The sequence below is a fragment of the Sus scrofa genome, chromosome 16 (assembly GCF_054392235.1).
Source record: "Sus scrofa isolate SSC_HxYL_T2T_F1_AM1 chromosome 16, Sscrofa_HxYL_maternal_Yorkshire_Landrace_v2.0, whole genome shotgun sequence".
In the NCBI taxonomy this organism is placed as follows: Eukaryota; Metazoa; Chordata; class Mammalia; order Artiodactyla; family Suidae; genus Sus; species Sus scrofa.
In genome coordinates, this window is record NC_139398.1 from 77136467 (window position 1) to 77151534 (window position 15068).

The window sequence follows — 15068 nt, forward strand, 5'->3', positions numbered from 1 at the left end:
TCTAAAAGCTGTCTCCTTCTCAGTTGTTAAGTCTCAGCTCAAATGTTACTTCTTCAGAGATCTTTCCCTGCCTACTTAGGGCTATCCATCCTTCCTATCCTTGTACAGTTTCTTGTCTACCATTGAGATGTGTTTCCTGTCTTCATAGGTCTTTTCTGATTGTACAACTATGTATTTGTTTAATGCTAATCATTCCCCCCAAAAAATGTAATTTTCAAGAGGTCAAGGACTTCATTATTTCATTCTTTCAACCCATCATTCAGTATGGTACTTCCTCACTGGAGAGATTCAATAAATATCTATTGAATAAATGAGTACATCAGTCCTTCTTCTATACACTTATCGTACAATTGGATCATAATGTGCTTTGTATGGTAGAGTTGATATTGGTCTTGCATCTCATTCTAGATTACAAGATTTTGAGAGAATCACTGTGAATAAATGAGACAGCATTTGCAAAGCACCTGGCCCCATCAGCTAATACTCTCATAGGGTTGTATATCACAGACTTCACAGTGGTCTTGGGTTCTCATGAAATTCTACCACTTTCCCACTCTGTGACCTTGGCCCAGTTTGTGTAACTTCTCTATGGCAAAATTTATTCATATGCCCATTGTTAGTAACAAAACCTACTTTATAGAATGGTTGTAAGAATGATATAAGTACGTCTGGGAAGTAAAAAAAAAATTTCAATAAATTGTGGCTATTATTATTATCTTATTCATACCAAGAAAGAGACAGGCCACTTCAGACATCCCAGAGTTGGCCTAGTGCTGTGGGACAGGCTCTGATGTTCTCCTGTTGGAACATAAACCATTTCTCAGAGCAACAACATCAGACAGGACCACTCTGTGACCACAATGGACCAAGACAAAATTAAGACCACTCCACAGTCATATCTGAATACAGAAAAATATGAACATAGTCCAAACCAGAAAAATAACCAAAACTTCCCTCTTTCCTGGATGATATGAGTGACTGCTGCTTCTTAACCAGTCATAGCTTTACATTGTTTGGTGTTCCCTACTTCTATGTAGGATTCATTTAATTACTCAACCTCCATCTAGTCTCTCCTTCTACAAAAGATTTCTTTAGATACCTACAGAATTATCCCTACTTCCTGACAGCGTCCATTCAGAGCAAAACCCTGCTTTCTTAAACCTTCCTCCAAATCTAATGCAAGCCCAAATCGTTCTATAAGTTCTTTCTAACACCCTCTTACTGAGATGGCCCCCCGTTCCTCATGGTGCGTGATCTCCCTCACTGCAATGAATAATAAACACAACCTGTTCAACAAGGGGTGTGTTCTTAGTGGTCTCTGGTTAAAGGGCATTGGTAATAGTAATAACAAGTGGAACAGCAACCATTTATTGATCATTTATCAAACACTATGGCCTCTTCCAAGAAATTTACATGTGTTAACTTATTCAATTCCTAAATCAAATTTAGGATGCAGGCATAGTTATTAGCACTGCAATATTTGAGGGACCTTAGCTTTGGAGAAGTTAAAATTTGCTGAAGTCGGATAGCACATGTAATAGAACTGGTATAGAAGCCAGAGCAATCTGACCCTAACCCATCACTTATTACCAAGCCCTCCTGGGGAACCTATCACTAGGCCTTGAAAAGAGACAGAACTTCAAGTTCATGAAAATTATCAAGTCACCATAATACACAAAGCATAGAGAACTCAGCATGTGAGAGTTCCTTCAACAGGTCCCATTGGCAATGTACTCATCAGCATTATGGGGGAACCAAAGACTAAATCCTGGTTCCTGATCTCAAGGAACTCATAAGCTAATTGAGGGGACAAGACTTACACAAAAATTTAAATAACAATACAAGCCACAATATACAAGATGGCATAAGACAGAAGAATGCATGAATTCAGTGTTAAACAAGGTGTGCAGATGGTACTAGAGCGAGCCCACTGGAAGCTACAGGCTCAATCCACATACCCCAACTCAACTCAAAGCACAGACAGGAAATCAGCTGGGAGCTGCTTTGTTAGTAAGAACCAAACCAAACCAAACCAACCAACCAAACAAAAACCCCAAAGCTTTAATGGAAAGAGCGCTATTAAAATTATACTTGCAGAATATACAGTTGGATGACTTTTAAATTTTACTTTTTGGTAACTCATCATTGAGGGATTATAAAGTCATCTCTGAGAGGGAGCCGTTTGGTTATTTCCAATGGACTCCTTCTCAGGAATGCTCTGGAAGAGTACAATCAATATAAAATCACTTCTATTCAGGAGAAATAAGTCCTGGCTTGACCGTATGTGTCCTCTCTGCTATTGGGTCTGTGTATTGCACTTCAGTGTCATCAAAAAATATTAATGACAACTCCAGACACAATATCCTGGAAGTATTCTCAGCCACCAACAGCCACATAAAGACTAGGGTTATTTCTGTAAGGGGTTAACCAAGCTCTTCGAACGGAATCTTCTGGCACTTTTAGACCTAGAAGAGACAGAGATCAACTACCTCTCTTGGGTAGTTCAGTAAGTGTGTCTGAGCAAACACCCTGATATAAACATGGGCAATGACATTGGGCAAGTTATGTGACTTCTTACCTGCAAGTGGAATCTAGTAACAGGACTCAATTCATGGGGTGACCATGGGATTAGATATCAGAATGTTATCAAAGGGCTTAAGGTGTCCAACATACAGAGGCCATTCTCCAAATGTGTTAGAAATGAATGTAATTCTCATGATTCTCCATACTAATACTGTCCTAGGGACTTGGGGAGATACAAGAGATAGACAGTAGGGAAAAAAAGCATGAGATACAGTCTTCCTGAATACTCCTAAAGATTCTGAATTGGGGATTTACCCTCCCTGATTTGGAAAAGTCATTCAGTTACTTATTTAGCTACCATTCTATTTTGCATAGGCTTATGAAAATAGTTAAGGAGCTCAACTATTTGAGTTTGATTCACAGCTCCACCACTTACTTAGAACTGTGGCAACTTCCTTAAACTATCTCTGACTTGCTTTATTTACAGAAGCAATGAGAGTAATAAGAGTTCCTGTTGCTTAGAACTGTTGTGGGGAGTAAAAGAAACAATGAAAAGAAAATAATACAATAATGAAAATATTAATAATAAATAAATAATGAAAAATAAATAATGAAATTAAGTGAAATAAATAGTGAAAATAAAGAAAAGATAATACTAAAAAGAACCCTGACAACAGTGTCAGGGACATCACTAAATTTCAATGAATATTATTATTTATCATCATCACCATCATCTTCACCACCATCATCAGGAATATCCCAGGCTTTCCCTCTACCTCAGGGGATTCACAGTCAATAATCTGTAGCATGTCTTATCTCCAACAGGCAGCCAAAGTTTCTGGGGTTTTATTTTAGAACATATTGTCCTCTGCTGGCAAAGACAATGCTTTTGAGCCCACTCAAAGTGCTATGTGGAAATAGTAGACATTGCCAGCTACCTCCAGATCATAACAAACAGCCTACATTTTCAGGTTTGCTGGCTGAGGTCAAGAGTCTAGTCCTTAGGAAAAAGGAGAAAGATAAGGAGAGATGGAGGGAGGCTTAGAACGGTTGCTGAGAACGATTTTCAGATCTGAGTGTGAAGACCACACAAGGGCAGTGGAAAGGGCTTTGCAGAGTCGGGGGGAAAGGGGGATGAGGAGGAGGGGGAAGAGAAAGAGGGAGAAGAAGAAGAAGAGGAAGGAGAAGGAGAGGAAGGAGAAGGAAGAGGAGGAGAGGAAGAAGGAGGAGGAGAGGGGGAGGGAGGGAGAAATAGGAGGAGAAGGGGAAGGGGTAGAAGGTAGGAGAGAAAGAAGAGGCAGTAGGGCAAACTACCAGTGCTTGTAGGACTGAAGTCATAGTAGAGTCCTGACTGATTTGGGCAAATTACCGAACCTCACTTTTCACACCCAAAAGCAAGGCTAGCGCTTCTTTCCTAAGAATGATGTGAACATTAAAAGAGAGAATACACGTGCTAACATAGTGCTTGACTCATATTGTACCCTCAGAAAAATGTAGGTGTATTACCATTATAGATGTTCTGTGTGCTATGTGCAAAATAACTGACCGGAGACCACAGCAGGATAGTATGACACCAGCTAAGAGGTTTCACATTATTCTTTTACTCTCTTTCTTTTTCTAAAAATTTAACCTTGAGTTCAGACTGCAGGAAAGAGCACAGCTGTGTTCTGTTTTCAGATCTGAGTGTGAAGACCACACAAGTGCAGTGGAAAAGGCTTTGCACAGAGTCAGGAGACTCAGATTCCAGTGCTGGCACTAACTGCATTCACCTCTGGGGCTGGGTCCTGGTCTCCAGCACTGTGAAATAGGTGTGGAGGATAAAGGCAGGACTAGAGCATCTGGAAAGTTTCCTCCAGCTGTCATTCTCCAGAGTTCTAATCCCTTCAACCAGTACTTCACACAGAGCAGCTCACACGGATTAGAATTACTGGGTTTCTAGTGAAAAAGTGTCCATGTCTGGATTTCCACCTGGGTTTATAGGAATCAGAATCCTTCAAGTGGAAGCAGAGTTCAGGCCAGGAACTGTGTGTGTGTATGTATGTACATGGTTGACCCTTGAAAAACAGGGGGATTAGAGGCGCCCAACCCCTCACAGTAGAAAATCCGTATGTAACTTTACAGCTGGCCCTCTGTATCTGCAGTTCTGCATCCGCAGATTCAACCAACTGCAGATGATGCATTACTATAGTAGGTATTTATTGAAAAAGATCCATAGGTAAGTGGACGCAGGCAGTTCAAATCTGTGCTGCTCAAGAGTCAAGGGTCAACTGTGTGTGTGTGTGAGTGTGTGTGTGTGTGTGTGTGTGTGTTGGAAACAGAGAAGAGAAATGGTAAATAGGACAGAAGCCCATGTCTGCTCAGGTAGATCATTGTAAATTGAACAACACGTAGAACATGCTGGGCGCTTAACCCATTAAGATTACTGAAGATGCCAAGAGGAAATGTTTATAGGTACTTTTTAACATAGTCTATAAAATAGGAGGTTGATTCAAACATAAATTACCTACCACATCATTCTTTAACCTCTAAATCTTTCTCTAATGCCTTGAAAGGCAGCTTATTAAAGTAAAGTGAGTGTTTAAGTACAACATATATACGGGTTAGTTTATAAACATCTAGAGGCATAAGTTATTAAAAGTGACAGATCTGTTAACAAAAAAGGGGCAAAGAAAACAATTAAGAAAATTTTAGTCTGGGGAAAAGGCCTAAATATCATGGGAGGTGTGATGTTTCTCTCCTTGTCTGAGTTCTGTCTTCTGGGTTGTCTCCACTCTCTGGATGAATCTTCCCACATGGTAGTGAAATGGCAAGATGAAGCCCTGAAGGACATATCATACTCTGTTAGTCAGCCTTTAGGGAAGACAGAGTGCCTCTCTCTAGGCTTTTCCAGCACCTTGAGTAAAGCTCTCATTGGACCAGCTTAAGCCACATGGGCGTCCCGAGAGCCAATAACTGGCCCAAGGACTAGCCAATGCTGATTGGCAGCTTATGTCACATGCCCACCTCTGGATCTTGGGAGCAGGGTTCACCATACCCAGACTGAGAATGGAAGAGCAGTGGTTTCACCCACCAAAATGGGGGCAATATTGCTAGGAAAAGGAACTTATGCTGGTCAGGCAAAACAACAGATGGCATTTGCAAGATCCTAAAGTAGCAATTATTTTTAGGGGGTGAATACACATTTTTTAACTATATGGCATATTTTGCCTTGCCTGGTACATTGTATTTTCTGTATATATGCGTATTTGCTTTGTTATAGATATGATCCCGTATGTACTTGTCGAACACAGAGCATCTTAACAGTCATGGAAAATTAGATGACAGATAGTGGTGGAAAAAAATGAGAAAAGTTTGGATCATTGTTTAATTTACTACAAGAACAGTTCCACCCAAGACCCTTTATGCTTATTGCCAACAGTGACAAAGGAGTTGAAGATACTACAAATGTGTTTCTGGGACCCTTCTGCAGCTGTTGCAAAAGTGGGACTGAAACTTCAAGGAATTAACCTCTAGGAAGCATTTGCCAGGAAAACTCTTTCGCATCCCTCTAAGAAATCTGTGGATTTTCTTACCTCTGAATTCACATTACCAAGTATAATGGTCAATACACAGTGTGTACTCAAATACTTATTAAATGAATATATATAGTAATGAATCAATGAATGGTTTCATTTTTAGAACTAATTTTATTCAGAAAAACATTTTCTAAGTAACTTGACATGTGGAGCTATTTTATGGAACAGGACGGTCATTTTAAAAACATATATTTTTTGAAAGTTGCATTAGTTTTTGCCCCTCTTCATCATTTACAAAGGAGTAAGCCATGTTTTGGTATTCAGCAAAATAAATTTACCAGGAAATGGTAGAATATTTTTATTCACCAACTGGATTTTATACGATTTCCAGATGCTAAAAAATCTGGCACTATTCAACAATGCCTACAATATAGGAGGGCAGAGATAATGAAAAGCACAACAAGAGGGTAAGGGTACTTTGACTATAATGAGCTATTCATTTTATATGGAATTGGTTTAAAATTTGTCCAACAATTTAAATCTCCCAAACCAGATATATAGAAATATAGCACTAAATTAAGAGAATTTCAGAAAAAGTTTTAATTTTTAGATATTTCAAGAGCTATATCTTATTTCTCCAAATTCTAAAAGGAAGAAACTGAACTCAGTAAAACAGCCAACACCATTTCTAAACAGGGTGTTTCAAATTACATCAAAGTTTGAAGGAAGAGTCATGAAATACCCAAAATCCTCTCAAAATAATTGCTATTTGCTTTTATTTTTAAAAGTAAGCCTAGGCCATGAGCCACTAAGCTATGAAATCAAACTGAAACTGACAGGCATTCCAGTTATATATTGATGCAAAACAAACTATCCCAAAACTGAGTGGCATAAAGCAACCCCCATTCTGTTATGCTCACGAATATCATGTGTGAGAAATTCAGACAAAGCACACTGTCTCATCTCTGTCTCATGATGTCTGGGGTCTCGGCTGGAATAACTCAAATAGCTGGGGGTGGCTAGAATAGCTGTGGGCTAGAATTGTCTAGAGGCTTCCTCTCTCCTATTTTGGGGCCTAGGGTGGCAAGACTTGAAGGCTGATCTCCATAAGAACTGTTGACCTGAGACCCTATGCATGGTCTCTCCATGTGCCTTGAGCTTCCTCATAGCATGGAAGATTCAAGGTAGTCAGACTTCTTACATATAAGATGAGAGTTCTAAGAGTGTGTGTTCCAGTGAACACAGTGGAGTCCAGGCTACATGGGTTTTTTTTTTTTTAAGACTCATCTTCAGGAATAATATTGTGTTATTTCTGCTGGACTCTTTGGATCAAGTCACAAGCTCACCCAGATCCCAAAGTTAGCATAGTCCCACCTCTTGATGGGAGGAACATCAAAGAATTTACAGGCATGCTTTGAAATCTCTGCAACATAGCACTAAGAGGAGATGTGTGGCATGCTGGATTTTAGGCATCTCTAGGATTTTCTCTAGTAAAAAATTTTGAATAAATACTTGGATATAGACATAGCAGCTAGAATTTAGGAGATCTAGTTTCTGCTAAAAAATGTCAGAGGTCATGTAGAGAAGTTGAGGTTGACTATGTGAAATAGTTGAAGAGGCAGAATATATGCTACTATTCTAATGGAGTTTTAGAGGACACAGTGGGAAGGGAAGCAAAAAAGAAGGATATTTGGCCAGGCATAGAGCAGGAGTACATAAGAGGACAGACGACAAAGGAGGTAGCCTCATACCTGAAGGTGGCCAAAGATTACAAGGGATGCAGGACATGTTGGGTCTAGCAGACTGCAAGTTTTCCAAGATAATGAGGTACCACATCCTCCAGTGGCTAGTAGCAGGTAGCAAGGGATGTGGGTGGGGGCTGTGACAGTACAGGAAATACTGTTTCAATGTGTTATCCTCAACCTCCATAAATTGTACAGCAGTGGGTACAGATGACCTTTCTTGGCCCTTTGTTGGTTGTTTCTTTATTGAGGAGTTCCTCACTTCCCTGTTCCAACAGCTCCAATTTCTCAGGGTAACCAACTCCACCTTGACCTCCAGCACTGGAAGATATGCTGAAGCTTAAGACAATCAGAGCACCCCCATCTGCCTGGCTACAGTGATTAGCTTAAGTGTTCAACATACAACTTAAGCTGTCCTCTGTATTTTGTTGAGAACATTGGGACAAAAAACACATTCTCAGTGTTTTGAGCATGTGATGCAAAAACAGATAAGCCAGAAGCTACTGAATACCATCTTTTTCATACAAAAGAACACAGTCTTAGAATAAGATGTCATGGTGAAAGGTAGACCAGAAAGATAGAGAGAAATAGGGACTCTCTTGACATTGTTTGAACTGTTGGATCAATCCTCATCTGAAAGTAAGTCCTTACTCTGAGTTTTTCATAGACACAAACCAATAAAGCACCCTTATGATTTAGGTTAAACTGAATTAATATTTCATTATTTTGTAACAAAGAAGTAATCAAAATACAATACAGAGAGATTCTAATTTCTGGTGGTACTGAGCTGATTATACAGGTATGCAAAAGAGGCTCTGAACCAGAGGCCTTGGGCCTGCAGGATCCTGAGAGTGGTTTGATTAGAACTTTGTGTGGGTTTGCTCAGACTACAATCTCCTAGTCCAAGCAGAACTTTTATTTTTTTATTTTTTTTATTTTTTTTTTTTGTCTTTTTGCTATTTCTTTGGGCCGCTTCCGCGGCATATGGAGGTTCCCAGGCTAGGGGTCTAATCGGAGCTGTAGCCACCGGCCTACGCCAGAGCCACAGCAATGCGGGATCCGAGCCGCGTCTGCAACCTACACCACAGCTCACGGCAATGCCGGATCGTTAACCCACTGAGCAAGGGCAGGGACCGAACCCGCAACCTTATGGTTCCTAGTCGGATTCGTTAACCACTGCGCCACGACGGGAACTCCCAAGCAGAACTTTTAGAATGCTATTTGTAAGACCATAATTAGATATAACATACCTTTGTCAGTTTGGATGATGCTTTCAAAAAGTTCTTATAAGAAAGAACAGTACATCCTTAAAAACCGTGATGCGGTGGACAGAGCAGCCATCACTAGTTCCTGTCATGAGCTATGCTTTTTTCTTGGAGTCATATTCCAGGTGGCGCTCATATTGAGCCACTGACATTTGTTAACTTATGGCTTTGACCTTTAGAAACGTATTGCTTTTTGACATTTATAAACAAATTGATTATAACTGTGTTAATTAATTTATTAGTTAACAGGAATCCACTGCTCCATGAAGCAGAAACATTTGACATCAAGGCTGACATCATTACACATAACCTATTTCCTCCATAAAGTAGAAGGTGTATCCAGGAAGAATATCAATTTGTATAAAAATTTAGTGGGTCACCAAATATTCTTTTTAGGAAAGAGAGGGCAGCACAAGGACTAGCTCTAACTTCCAATGTGTTTACTGTGGTACAGCTGTTCTGCTGGTCCAGGGGTCCTCAAATTTGGTCTCTGACCTGTTTTGTCAACAAAGTTTTACTAACACACAGCTCACTCACTCACATATGTCATTTACATAACTCATTTACATATGTCTATGGCTGCTTTCATGCTACAACAGCAGAGTTGAGTAGTTATGAAAGAGTTAAGAATGGTCCTCAAAGCCCAAAACAATTATTGCCTGTCTCTTCAGAAAAAAAAAAAAAAAAGAAAGAAAAATCTTGTTTATCCTTAAGATTAAACTATGTATGCCTTGAAGGTAGAGTCATATGATGATCATCTTTGAATAATATTTATTGTATATCAGGTTCGTATTATATGTTAGTCACTGTGCTACACTGCTTATTGTTTGAAGTCCTAAACAACTCTACAGTTTAAATGTCCTTATTTTGGCTCTCTAGAACTCAGAGAGGTAAATAGCTTTCTTGAGGACACACAGCCAATAAGTTTCAGACCTGTGAGTTGAACCAAGTTCTGCTCATTTGACCCAAAGTCCATGTTCCGAACCAGTGCACATCCTAAACTGACTCCATCTCTCCATACAGTTCCAGTCTGCTTCATAAAACGTAGTCAATACTTGATATTAAATTGAAATGGAATCAGAATTTTTTTTAAGACACTTGCTTACTTTGAAGCTTAATAGGTCATTTACCTACCAGGGTTTCTTTCCTAATTGAATTGGCATGATGGCCTGGAGAAAACTGACAGGGAGGAATATTTAATTTTCGCTTTTTCACAGAGACTTTGTCTTTAGTTTTGGCCTCCAATAGCGAGCACTCACAAAGCAATGAACTTCACAAGAAGGAAGGAACAACTTGGATTTTCGTTACTGGGGTGATATACTTGACTTAGGAAAGAAAGGGTGGAAGAGTCCACCATCACTTCTAATGGGATGACTTCTAATTTTCTTGCTGTTCTTGTGCTGGGATTATCTGAATCAACCGAAAATGCTCTTTTGCTCAAGGTTCTATACAGGTGAAGACTTGTTATGTATGTGTGTAATGACTGATCAACAGCTGCAATGCTTTTACCCTGCTATTATCCAGCATACAGATTGTTGGGTCACGTGGATTGCTAAATTATGGATTGCAATCGCACCTTTCTCTTCCCACTTTTCTCATTCTTGGCTTTCTCAAATGTGATATTTACAGACAAAATAAATGCTCTTGCTGCAGACAAAATGCAAAGATAGTGGGTTGCCCAATAACGATGGGGAAGACGCCTCCTTATATAATATAATCAACAAAGAGGTAATCGTTGCTATGGAAAGACTGAAACAAGAAAGTTTTCTGGATTATATCTTACTTATTATTACAGAATATTATTGTTCTTTAGAAAGCATAAAGCTCTGGGCTGAAGGCCTCAAAACCTCTAATACAATTTTTTAATGGAAACCACCAATCTGCATGCACAATCATCCCATTTCCAATGGAAACCTTGTTGGGCCAGAAGCCAGACCTGTTTTTCTACTACTAAGTATGCAGTGGTTTTATCAGAGGTACCTTGGAGAGGTGGGTGCCACTCAAGGAATGTTCCCATCTGCTGATGGGAAAGATAGTTACAGAGGTCTCATGTCTCTGTATATTTTGCTGTTATTGTCAATCTCTGCATAGTCCCAGCTAACAGGTATGGTCTTTATGTTCTTTATACTCTTTTGTTGTTGTTGTTTGGTACAAAGGCAGAAGTTAGCACTAGTGGCTGCAAAGTTTTCAGTTCCCCCACAAAGCATATTTTAGGGATTCACCTTAGAAATAATTTTCTTCAGCTGTCATTGTTCTCTGCTGGACAATTTCAAATAAGCCTGAGTTTTTCTCACCCATTTTGGGGAAATGAAAACACTCTTCTACTAAGGCAATAGTTCCAAAATTACAGTTTAGTTATCACATAACTAAAATTCCCCCATCCTCTGTAGGTCTTCTCCAATAAGTTCAGCCAGCCTCGATCTCTTCTCTTTCCTAATGACTCGGACCACTTACACTTTGGTTTCTCAAACTGTTGTTCTTGGATCACCAGCATCAGAAACACCCAGGAGAGTAGGTTGTAAAAGCCATCTCTAAACTTTATCTCAGTTGCCCTGCATCAGAGCACCTGAGGTGAGACTCAGGCATTTCTAACAAGCCTCAGGTGATTCTTCTCCTCAGCGAAGATGCAGAATGATGGTTGTATTGCATGTCTTTAGACAATGGGTGATTTACATATTAGCCCTTTACATGTCTTATAGAAAGAAATGGAGCCCTCAGATGGCAAAGTTGTGTCCAGAACAAGAGCAGCCAGCCAAAGGAAAGGAGGATGAAATTAAGATTTGCACCCTAGCACAAGGTTGTGCCCACCAGAGAAAGAAGTCTTGTTTTTAATTTACATAAACGTCCCCTGTACCCACTGGTTGTCCACAAGACTATATCTGCTGGAAGGGGCATGTTTTTCTGATTTTCACATGGGCATTGTGTGGGCTGGCAGTGTCCTACTTGTAGGCCGATATATAAAGCCCATGGGGCAAGCATCATGGAGAAATTATTTATCCCCCTCCTTCCATGGTACCTCACACACCATTAAAACTCCTTATTTGTAGAATCATAATGAAAATGCTAATAATATATTAATACTAGAGAAAGGAAGACAGTTTCATCACTCAAACAACAATAGCCTCCTTCATTTCTCTCCTCCCCTGAATTCAGCAAAATCAGCAAAATTTTCCATTGCAGACCACAAATTGAACATACAGCCTGTGTGGGGGGCAAAATGAAACTCTTCTCTTCCTTCCTAGTGGAAATAAAACTCTTTGGCAGTAATTCTTGGATTGTTTTCTTTGGAAATTGCATTCATGTGATTTTTCAAGATGTTTCCCGGCCTTTGTTGAAATTTGATCCATTTAACAAGAAACACATAACTCAATTCATGTTAAAATTCTCAGGGTTACTTAAGAATAATTATGAGTTGTCCATGTGTGCTAGAAAAACAGTCCAGACTTCCTAAAGAATGGGAAGATTATCTATCTCTCTGGAGTAACGTTTCTCCTCGTTAAGCATGCCCAGTGCAAGAGTATGTTCAAGAGGGGGCCCCAAAATTTTCACTGAAAAGCATCAGATAGGCTCCACCAGTTTCACCCTAAAGCCATTCACAGAGGTGATTGATCGTGTATGAACCAAGGATCTGTATAATCTTCTAGACAAGTGACAACGTCTCACATACCTAAAGAGGATGAAATTGGGGCCAAACTTTGAAATGGGAGGGTTGGATTTGGTTTAAAACACACGTTTCCTGAGCTTCCTTAGCTGGATGACCTTTCACTTGCACCCTTCTCTTTACTAAACCCCCTAAGCCACAGCGACATCAAACAAAGCCCTGCAAATCTCCTTTGCACACATGCAACTTCCCTAACACAGAAATGGATCTTCCTGGGATTTCACAGACTCTGGGCAGCCAAGCTGAAGCAATGGAAGAGTGAGAGCTCAGTCCAGAGACCTGCCAACCAGTCCTTTTGCCAGTGTTCAGAGAGATGGCTGATCCCTATGCATCCCTTTCTTAGCCAAGCCACTTCTGGTGGTTGCAAGTAACAGAAACCCAGTGACTATAAAGATAAAGGAGTGTCGCACAGAAGCTGAAATCCTCAAGAAGAACTGGAGATGGGAATTAGAGGCTATCAGGGACACAGTGGTATTTCCCCATCCCCTGTCACCTTCGTTTCTCCCACTCCACGTACCATGTCCCTTTAGCCCCAGTCTCCGAAGTGAGCACAGCATTCTTAAGTTTAAATTTCTTCTGTTTAAGACACCAACCCAGACTTAACTTTTCTTCATTCCAATTTCAAATTCTGGAGGATGGGAAGCCAACTGGCTCATTTTGAATCCAGTAACATTTCTGGTCCAATGGTTTATGGCAAGGGTACAGAGTCAAGCTGAACCAACATGAGTTCAAGGTCATCCCTAGGTCCTTCTGGATTGTGGGGATGAGCCTCCCAGAGAAAGCTAACCACAGAAAATCTAAAAGACATCCGCTGGAATCTTTTCACCTTCGATCCTACAAATGAAAGGGAGTTTTAGAGTTATTTATCCCAACTACCCACAAAGGCAGAAATCTGTTCTGCAGCATTATTGATTAACAGTAATCCTTCGGCTCTGCTGAACACCCCCAGGAATGGACGGTTTCTCCCTCCTGAGGCAGTCAGTATTATTAAACTTTTTTTCTTAGGTTATAGGAAAAATTCTTCCAGCAATGCCCACACAGAAATACTAGTTCTAAGTATTTAAGCAACATGTGTCTCCAACTTTGTTTTTTTGGGTTTTGTGGGGTTTTTTTGGTATGTTGGGTTTTTTTTGTTTTTTTTGTTTTTTGCTTTTTAGGGCAGCACCCATGGCATATGGAAGTTCCCAGCTAGAGGTCGAATCAGAGCTGTAACTGCTGGCCTACACCATAGCCACAGCAACGCCGATCCTTAACCACCCACTGAGAGAGGCCAGGAATCAAACACGCAACCTCACGGTTAGTCGGACTCTTTTCCCCTGTGCCACAACGGGAACTCCTATCTCCAACTTTGCAGTGAAATTTATACACATAACATACACAGAGTCATTGCTTTTTTTTTTTTTAATTGGCCTGAATAGAAGTTAATAGGTGGGAAGATAGTGTGAGAGCAAAAGTATGGGCTCTGGTGATGATAGACTGCAAATTTCAAGTAACTACCAACTAGCTGTGCAACCTTCAACAAGCCACTGAACATCTATTTCCTCAATGGTAAAATGATGATGAAGATCATTAAATAAAATGAAGTATGCAGAGCATTCAGCTTAGTTATTGGCAGAGACTTGAAGCTTAATTTGTTTTTGCTGCCATTATTTTATCTTAGTATTAATTATGTATATATAGCAATTAATGTATATTAATACATATTATTGATACATATCAAAATATATTATATGTGTGTAATTAATATAGATATCAAATCATATACATCAAATTCTATATATATTTCAATATTTATGGAAATCATATTTTCTAAGCCTTACATTTTGCCAACTGATATTTCTCAACTGAATCAGATAGATTTTCCTCAAAGGGCCTTGTTCATGCCAATGGGTAAGGGTAAGAATGACAGTCCCAAACTGTTCTTTTCTACAGTCTGGAACTTATTTCTGATAAAGAAGCTAGAGAAACATCCAGAGACTGCCTGTCAAAGGGGTGGGTGCTATTCTGTTATTCAAGTATGAAGCTGAAGGTTTCATGCTTAAGTTGCAGAGATGGGGGCCGAGTGGAAAGAATTCTTCATGTGTAGTGTACAGAGCTGAAATATAGAAGTTGACATTTTTATGACTTTCATAATCTTTGTAAGTGGTATAGCCAGAGCCAAGACGCTCTCAGTCCACCAGTACCTTCCAGGTTTAGTGTAAGCTATGACAAGAGAGAGGGAAAGGAGCTGCAGTGACTGGACCTACCTGAGGATGCATTTGCCACACCCTTGCCCTGAGGAGTTGAAGAAAGCCACTGGGTGTCTGGCTACCTAATGAGTGAGAAGAGCATCACTCTTCAGACTGCAAGTACCTTCACAACA

The 15068-nt window shown here is 39.9% G+C and overlaps 1 long non-coding RNA gene across 10 annotated transcripts in view; it reads right to left on the reverse strand.

The window, feature by feature from the left end:
- Window positions 1–15068, reverse strand: part of LOC106506547 (uncharacterized) — a 760340-nt gene that overhangs the window by 251264 nt on the left and 494008 nt on the right. Inside the window, exon 7 of one of the 10 annotated variants that reach the window (XR_014830966.1) lies at window positions 8699–13540. The exons of the other annotated variants lie outside the window; for them this stretch is intronic. This is a non-coding gene — a long non-coding RNA (uncharacterized LOC106506547). Of the gene's footprint in view, window positions 1–8698; window positions 13541–15068 lie in introns of those variants that run through there. 10 annotated transcript variants of the gene reach the window in all.